Source organism: Dermochelys coriacea, chromosome 7 (assembly GCF_009764565.3).
Source record: "Dermochelys coriacea isolate rDerCor1 chromosome 7, rDerCor1.pri.v4, whole genome shotgun sequence".
Classification (NCBI taxonomy): Eukaryota; Metazoa; Chordata; order Testudines; family Dermochelyidae; genus Dermochelys; species Dermochelys coriacea.
In genome coordinates, this window is record NC_050074.1 from 55,111,461 (window position 1) to 55,121,170 (window position 9,710).

Here is a 9,710-nt window from a genome sequence, read left to right on the forward strand (position 1 = left end):
AAATGGCCACAGTAGGTCCGGGGCCAGAGAGCTGCATGTCCATCTTCTTTGGCCAGGGCCAGGAGTGGGCCAGCTCTGGCTAGGTTCTGCAGTGCAATGACCTGCATGGCTGCTGCAAACCATCTCATCTGCCATGCAATCTGATTCCTGCTACCAGAGAGGCTGAGGATATGTTATGTCAGTTCACAGATAGCATGCTGGTAGATGGTGCTCAAGCCTGCGTGGTAGAGTCCCTGGGCTTAGCAGCACTAATTAAACTCATGCCCTGGGGATGGTTCTCTGGCAGCTCCTCAGTTGGTGGGTGAAGCGGGATGAAAAAAGAGGTGAAGGGGAGTGGCAGACCAGTCCTGGTGGAAGTGCAAGGGTAGCTGTGCACTGCCACCATCATTGCCCAAAGTGCAACTGGGGAACAATGGTCCCCAGGGGATGCCCTGCCCCTGAGTGAGTCCCTGCCACACGGCTACAGATGCGGGCAAGGCTGGCAGTGGCTGGCAGGGGCATTCCTTGGTCTGCACAAACCGCATGTGCCCCCAGCTATGAACACAGAGCAGAGGACACAGAAAGAGAGAAAGAACAGAGTATCCAGCAGGGCCTCCCACCCTGCCACCCTCTCTGTGCCCCCAGCAGCCCTATCCTTGCAGGCATTGATTGTGGGGGTTTCCCACATAAGACTTTAACAGATAGGGACTGTGACTCACTGCAGGGAGCACGTGCTGGTGCTGCAGGTGCAAAAGCAACAGTGGCCAAAAGTGCCTTTGCAAGTTGACGCCCTGTGAGACCCAACCCATCCCAAGGGGCTTCAGCCTGTGCTCCCCCGCAAGCTCCCCTGTCACCCAGCTGTCAGGAGAAAGGCCGCTCCGATCTCAGAGTGGAGTGAGAAGCGGGGGCTGGGACGGGGCTGGTGGAAATGTGCTCAGGCGCCTTCCCTGGGAGCAGATTGCCCCATAACTGGGCTCTACAGGGGATCTTCCCCTTCCTCTAGAGCAGCTGGCACCGGCCACTCATGGTGGCAGGACAATGGACGAGCTGGACCCCGGCTCCAATCCAGTAGGGCAGCTCATGTGCTCCCATTCGCTTGGAGCCCCATTTGGCCTACCCCTTCCTGGAGTTGTGTTTAGCCCCCTTGAAATCTATGGGCCCACATGGAGGGAGGTGCAGCTCAGCCCTAAGAGACAGTATGGGTGGGTTGGGGAGTAGATCATCCCCCACAGTGAAGAGAGACAAGGGAGGCCAGCCCCTCGCAGTCCCTGCCTATGTGCTCTTGAGGGACATCCCTTCCTGACTTCAGGTCTGACCATTACCAAGATAAATGTCACCAGCTCCTTGCTCCCATAATAACTGCAGCAGTCAGCAGTTTTCTCCTGGCCAGTGGGCCCTTTTATTCCTTTGTGGGCTCCTCCCTTTAAAGATCTGAGCATGCAAACAGCGGGCAGCAGCCGCTGAGTGCTCAGAGCTGCTACAGGTGATGCACATCCTGTGCTCTCCTCGGGGGGTTTACTGCCCTTCTCCCCACACCCTCAACTGAAAGTCCCATTGCAGGGAAAATGCGTGAGCTGCCCTCTGTGTGAGGACACAAACGCAAAGCCAGTTCTACGGTCAGGTCCGCCACCAGTGGAGGGATGCAGTCTTTCTAATGAGGCCCATGACAAGGCACCACCCTAGGCAGCCTCCAGAAGAAGCCAGGAGTGCCTGCCTCAGTTTCTCCTCTCTTCCACCCACGAAAGGAAGTGTCTGATACAAAGCCCATCTCTGGGCATAATTTGTTCTGTGCTTCCCCCAAAGCCTCTCCCATTCCTACAATACACAGCAGGGTTTTCCCATTCCTCTCTCCAGGGACACCCCCTCTAAGACACCACCTGAGAGTCAGTAGCAACACTGCCATCCTAGATCCCCTGACCCTTGAGTCAGGGTCCTGCTCAGGGGGGTCCACCCTCCCAAAACAACCCTGTAGCTTCTGGGCACGGCATCCCCTGGCCCAGCTGGTTCACCCCTGCCCCAAGGGGCCACTGCCTGAGCCTTGTACTCAACAGGGCTCCCCAGCTTGGGTCAGTTCTCCCCAACAGCTCCCACTTGCAGCTCTCCTTAGGCTTCTTCCCTCAGACAACTCTGCTGACTCCAGCCTAACAGGGGCAGCTGCCCTCTCTTAACCCCAACTGTGGGGATCAGCTGACAAGTCACAGGTGCACTGGCCTCTTAAAGGGCCAGGTGCCACCCTGTGACAAGCCCCCACCAAGATCAGGGCCCCACTATGTTAGACGCTGGGCAGACCCATAGTGAGAGACAGCGCCTGTCCCCAAGAGCTTCCAATCAATCGGCTGCCCCAACATGTGCAGAATCTCTTCTAAGGCTGCCAGACATGGGATCACAAGAGAGCAGAGACAGGACGCCCACCCGCTTGAAAGGAACTGGGGAATGACCAGAGCTTAGGGCACACGCTGGCACTCCTTGCTGCTGCAATCTTTCCCTGGCTGCCTTTCAACTCCTCAGTGCCATGCTCCGATCATCCCTAGTGCACTCGTGTTCTCTGGCTGCTCAGCCGTTTGCAGTTCTCCAGTGCTGGAAATTTGGCGGCAGTGCCTTAGTGACCTGAGCACGGGCCAGGAAGCTAGGAGCCTGGGCGCTGTCATCCCCCTCCATGGCCTTGAGCAAATCACTTAATCTTGGGGTTAATGAAAGTCACTCACCTGCCTGCCAGGAGATTCATAGATTTACAAAGTCTGATAATGGTTAACGGTTAAAGAGCAGCTTGTGAGAGGTGTTGGGTATTGTGAAAGATACTTGGAAACAGGGAAATAGTCCTTACTTTCCTTCCCACTCTCTGTAGTTTAATTGTTGCAATAATACCCAAAGGTAAATCCATCCTTGGTAAAGCCCCAAGGAGTTACACCATGAATTAACTGTGCCCAGATTTTAAAAATAGTTATTAGTTTTGGTTGTTTGTTTCCTTAGGTATGTTGCCTAGTGATTAGAACAGAGGACTGGAAGCCAGGACTCCTGGGTTCTCTTACCGGATCTCCCACTGTCTTGCAAATCATAGACTTGTAAGGCTGGAAGGGACCTTTAGAGGTCATCTAGTCCATTCTTCCCCCGTCCCCTCGCTGAGGCAGGACCAAATATACCAAGACTGTCCCTGATATATGTTTGTCCAACTTGTTTTTAAAACCTCCAAGGTCGGGGATTCCAGAACCTCCTTTGGTAACGTATTCCACTACTTAACTATCAGTATAGTCAGAAAGCTTTTCCTAATGTCTAACCTAAATCTCCCTTGCTGCAGATTCAGCCCATTGCTTCTTGTCCTGCGTTCAGTGGGCATGGAGAACAATAGATCACCATCCTCTTTATAACAGCCTTCAGATATTCTCAGCCTTCTTTTCTCAAGTCTAAACTTGCCCATTTTCTGTAACCTTTCCTCATAAGTGAGGTTTTCTAAATCTGTTTTTGTTGCTGTCTCCTGGATTCTCTCCAATTTGTGCACATATTTCCTAAAGCATGCTGCTCATACTTGGACCCAGGACTCCAGCTGGGGCCTCACAGTGCCCAGCAGAGTGGGACAGTTACCTCCCATGTCTGTCTTACAACACTCCTGTTCGTACTCCCCAGAATGATATGATCCTTTTCTGCAACTGCATCCCAGGGTTGGCTCACATTCAGTTTTTGATCCACTATAATCCCCCCCCCCCCCGCCCCCGGCTCCTTTGCAGCAGTGAGACCACTTAGCCAGTTATTTCCCTTTTTGTAGTTGTGCATTTGACTTTTCCTTCTTCAGTGAAGTACTTTGCACTTGTCTTTATTGAATTTCATTTTGCTGATTTCAAACCAATCTCCAATTTGTCACGGTTGTTTTGAATTGTAATCCTGTCCTCCCAAGTGCTGCAGGTTGTTTTGAATTCTAATCCTGTCCTTCAATGTGCTGAAACTCAAGGAGCTGATTGAGGAGATACCTGAGCCATTGGCGATTGTCTTTGAAAAGTCATGGATGACGGAGAGATTCCAGAAGACCGGAAAAGGGTAAATATAGTGCCAATCGATTAAAAGGGAAATAAGGGCAACCCAGGGAATTACAGACCAGTCAGCTTAACTTCCCTGCCCAGAAAGATAAGGGAGCAAATAATTAAGCAATCAATTTGCAAACATCTAGAAGATAATAAGGTGATAAGTAATGTTCAGCATGGATTTGTCAAGAACAAATTATGTCAAACCAACCTCATAGCTTTCTTTGACAGGGTAACAAGTCTTGTGGATTCGGGGGAAGCAGTAGACATGGTATATATTGAGTTTAGTAAAGCTTTTGATACTGTCTTGCATGACCTTCTCATAAACAAACTAGGGAAATGCAACCTAGATGGAGCTACTATAAGGTGGGTGCAAAACTGATTGGAAAACCGATCCCAGAGAGTAGTTACCAGTGGTTCACCGTCATGCTGGAAGGGCATAACGAGTGGGGTCCCACAGGGATCAGTTCTGCGTCCGGTTCTGTTCAATATCTTCCTCAGTGATTTAGATAATGGCATAGAAAGTACACTTATAACGTTTTCAGACAATGCCAAGCTGGGAGGGGTTGCAAGTGCTTTGGAGCATAGGATTAAAATTCAAAATGATCTGGACAAACTGGAGAAATGGTCTCAAGTAAATAGGATGAAATTCACTAAGGACAAATGCAAAATACTCCACTTAGAATGGAACAATCAGTTGTATACATACAAAATGGGAAATGACTGCCTAGGAAGGAGTACTGTAGAAAGAGATCTGGGGGTCTAGTGGACAACAAGCTAAATGTGAGTCAACAGTGGAACACTGTTGCAAAAAACCAAACTTCATTCTGTGATGTGTTAGCAGGGGTGTTGTAAGCAAAACACAAGAAGTTATTCTTCCTCTCTGCTCTGTGCTGATTAGGCCTCAACGGGTGTATTGTGTACAGTTCTGGACCCCACAAAGATGTGGACAAAGTCCACTGGAGAAAGTCCACAGAAGAGCAAAAAAAATGATTAACATTGCGAATGAGGGCAGTGCTGTGGGGCTACCCCACCCCCAGGACTTTGGAACAACCAGATAGTCCTGTCCCAGCATGAACTGGACTCATGGGAACAGAGTCAGGGCTGGATCCAGGCCACGCAGATATGAACAACAACATTCTTGGCTGTGAGCCTCATTAATACCGAATCTTGCTTTCATCAGCTCCCTGTCACCAGGGGTCAGTCCCTTCCCCAGTGCTGGGGGGGTTTTGTAGGCAGTGTGGGAGCTGCCTGCTCCCTGAGGGTGCATGCCTTTAGCTGCTCCCCAATCCTCTCAGAGATGTCCCTTCTCTCCCACCCTGGCAGGTGGCTCCTGGGGTGATGCCATCCAGGGAACTGAGGCACAGCCAACAAGAGTCCCTCTGGCTGTGAACTTGTAACCCACTGGTGGACGTTACAAGGCTCCTATGTGGATCCACGTAGGCGAGGGACTGTCACTGCCCCAGCTAGGTAGCTTAGCTCCATACTGTAGCAGTTCATCCTGGGTTACAAGGAGGTGAGTAGCTCTAAAGGTTCGTTATCTACTTAGAAGAACAGAGTCTGAGCTGCTGATCGGCTTGATCCCCATCTCCCATCCTGCCTGCTTTCTTCGGGCAGTGGTGCACCATAGCAGGAGTGGAATGGCCTATGGGTGCCAGTTCCAGAGCCCATGTCCGAAAGCCTGATGCTCGGTTTGAAGCCACCAGGAAGCAGGCCTGGGCCCACCATCCTGAAGCCACTCCTGGGGAGGAACATGGCAGCTGTTTAGCAATGCAAACGCCAAAACAGCTTGGGGTAGGATGTGAAAAGAAAGAGCACGTCCTCCTGAAAGTGAAGGGGGAATTCCCACACTGGGGTGTTAGGGTTTAGCCAGACACCCACTTCTCTCATGGATCTGCCCAGGGATCCATAACGATCACAAGTGGTGAGTGCCTTGGTTTCACGGCTCCTCCAGAAGCTGGTCCCTCCCTCTCACCTTAGGTCATGTCTACTCTAGTGAGCTTACAGCGGGCACAACTGCACCAATGCTGCTGCGCCACTGTAAGATCTCTTGTGTAGATGCTCTGTGCTGACGGAAGAGAGTGCTCCCACTGACCTAATTAAACCACCCCAACGAGCAGCGGTAACTATGTCGGGGAGACGCTCACCCACTGACAGTGCTGTGCACACTACCACCTATGTGTTTTGCTCACACCCTGGAGCGACATAAGGTTTGCCAACATAAGTGGTAGTGTAGACATGGCCTGAGTGTTGTTACCTGCTGGATGGAGCAGGGTTAAAATACTTCTGCTGGCCAGAGCAGGAGGCATTTGGGTCCCCTCTCTGCCTGGGGCACTAGGGATGCAATGGAATGAACGCCTGGCAGTGAAGGATCTGGCAAAGCCAACGGGAACCCCAGCACCCAAACTGCACTGCTTCACAGCAGGAGCTAAGGCAGGCTGAACCTGTGAATACAGCAAGGCTGTGTCTACAGAGCCCAGGGTATGTCTCCACTGCAGAACCCCCATGGCAGCAAGTCTCAGAGCCTGGGTCAGCTGACTTGGACTCACTCTACAGGGCTAAAAAATAGCAGTGTAGACGTTGGGGCTTGGGCTGAAGCCAGGGCGCTGAACCTGGGCGAGGGGCTGGGAGCCAGGGTCCCAGCCCGAGCCCGGATGTCTTATACTGCTAGTTTTAGCCCTGTACTGTGAGCCCAAGACAGCTGAGCCAGGCTCTGCGACTTGCTGCTGCGGGTGGGTTCTACAGAGTAGACGTACCCATAGATGAGAGGGGTCCGGGGCCTGGGAGCAGAACTGGGCTCACAGACACACGAGATCTCACTCTGGGACAGAGAGAGAAAGGCGAGGTGGTGGCTCCAACAGCAGCATGACTGATGGCACCCCAGCTACCACCAGTCCGAACCCTTCCCTGTGCTACCCTGGGGCTTCCAGTACTGTATCCCCGGTGCCTATTGAAACCTCCTGTCTTGTAAGGCTACCTGGGGTCCCTGCACATACACGCCTGCAAGGGGGGCTGCTCAGAGCTCAGGGTGCAACACAGGTATGTGACAGGCTGAAGGCCCAGTCTCAGAGACACTGAGGCTGCGTGGTCTCCCCTCATGGAGCAGCATGGCCCCTTATGGGTCTGTCTGGTGCACTAATGGCTACTCCCAGGAGACTGTTAAAAGGCTGGGGTGTAGCACAGACCCCGATGAATCCATGATACATGATCCCTGCAGGGAAAGCAGGCAGGTGAACCTGTCACATACAACACTCAACAGCTCCCTCGGTGTGTGAGGGCAGGTTCCCTGCCCACTTGCCACCCATGCTGTGCTGGGACTTGTTCTCCCAGGGAGCTCCTCTCAAGGGTGTTGGAGGGAGGTGTAGATGCCTGACACTGAACAGAAACCCACTAGACCACGTCTAGTCAGGCTGGAGTTAGAAACACCTCAATTCCCCCATGTTGGCCCTCCAGCCCTGGGATGGCATGGCCGGTTGGGTGGCTTGGCATCAGCCAGGGCTGCTGCTTCAGCAAGCGCTCGGTGCAGCATCTCTAGGGCTGCAGAAGGCCCCTGTCTCTTCTTCTCTACCAGCCTCTTTCTCTCTTCCCCCACTGGTTCAGATTCCTCACTTCCGCCTCTCCCCATGACTCCAGCTGGGACAGGCATATGGCATTGCTTTATCAGAGAGGAAGAGAGAATCCGAGTACAATTGCATAAGAGCATAACCTGTGAAATAGACCCATCAGATTAATTTCATGCTCCCCTCTCCTGCGCCCAACTTGTGCAGGAGGCAGCTTCATGGGCACCGCCCTGGCAGTTTGCAGGCGATCCGGACGTCCCGGGGACTGTGACTCACTATGGGGAGGATGTGCTGGTGCTGCAGGTGCAAATGCAACGGTGGCCAAAAGCGCCTTTGCAATTTGAACCCCTGTGAGACCCAACCCATCCCAAGGGGCTTCAGCCAATACTCCCCCACAGCCTTGCGCACCGTCACTGGGCTGTTAGGGGAAAGGCCGTGCCGATCTCAGAGCGGAGAGAGAACTGGGGGCTGGGACAGGGCTGGTGGAAATGCTTAGGCACCATCCCTGGGAGCAGATTGCCCATAACCGGACCCTACGGGGGTTTTGCCCCTTCCTCTAGAGCAGCTGGCACCGGCCACCTCTGGTGGCAGGACACTGGATGAGCTGGACCCCTGATCTGATCCACCTGGGCAGCTCATGTGCTCACAGTCGCTTGGAGCCCTCTTCTGCCTACCCCTTCCTGGAGTTGTTTTTAGCCCCCTTGAAATCTATAGACCCCAATGGAGGGAGGTGCTGCTCAGTCAGACTGCAGGGGCAGCCCCCACCCTAAGAGATAGTCTGGATGTGTGTTGGGCTGCTCCCTGCCCTGCCCTGCCCAGCCCCTGGCTGGGGGGGGTGGCTCTCTGAGCATCTTCCTGGAGCTGCAGGACCCTGCCCGGAAGCAGTCAATGCAATGCTGGTTCCCAGTGAAGGCTGGAGGCGGCTGCTGGTGGTTGCCCAGGCAGAGATGGGCCCTTGGCAGCATCCTGATGTGTGTGCTGGGGATAGAAAGACACTGGACAGATGGACAGAGCCAGGCTCTACAATGAGTGCACTGTTCGCCCTCGGATTCATGTGCCCAAGTCAAAAGACAGCCTCACTGCTCTGAGGGGCCGGGTGAAGCGGCCAAGGGTGGGCTGTGAGGTCATCCTTAATGAGAGCAGAAATGCAGTGTCAACAATGCCACCCATTGTACAGCTGTGTTTGTCCACCATGGCTGGGTTATTTCTGCTCCCGGAGTGGGGCCAGTGGGGGCAGGGGGCTTGAAGTGAGTCAGGCAGCAGGGACTGGAATGAGACAGGGGAAAGCAGAGAGATAAAGGTCTTTTCTGATAACCCACCTGTTAGCGCTGCACTTTATAAGCGCTGATAAGATAACACGGTGAATCGTGGGGACTTTAGGCACATCGGGCACATTGGCTAGGTACAGCCTGGCACCTGGGTCAGAGCTACTCCCACAGGGCTCTGCAATGTGGGACTGATGATTTCATCTGCTCAGAGTCATCCCTTATCTAGCTGCAAACCTGGCAGCTCTCTGCCAGAGAACTGTAGAGCCTTGGCTGCATCCGAAGCCAGTCTGCGGCCTTGGGATCCTGCAGAGGAGTGGGGAGGCTGGGGGAGAAGGGAACCAGCTCCTGTCCCTGCACTGGCCCTGCAAAGCCCCTCACAGGTAGCCTCTGCTCAGGGAGCTTCCATTAAGGGTGGTCCCTGGGGACGGTGTCCACTGGGGAAGCCCTGGTAACACAACTCCAGTGCTGCCATGCTGCCAGAGAGAAGCTGGCTCATGGGAGCCCAGTGGATCTATGGGACTCAGGGCATTAATAGGGCAGCTGTTTGTTCTGTCTAGTGGGGAAGCACACATGTGGTATGGGAGAGAGCGGAAGAAGCCGTGTTGCCAACTCCTATCATTTGATAGGAAATCTCATGATATTTGGTGTTTCGCTTAAAGGCCCAGCCCCTGGAGTCAGGAGATCCTGGAGAATCTCGGCTCTCATTAAAAAGTCAGTTTCTAGCCCTCATAGAGGCAGAGAAATCTGGAAAATGGGACCCGAGTCCACCCCAAAGACTCAAAACCCAGAAAGCCCATGAAAGCCCCCAGCATTGTATTGTGTTTAATAAGCTCATGATACTGTGGGATCTGGCTCATAATGTGTGAATGGCCATACTAGTGGATGTGCAT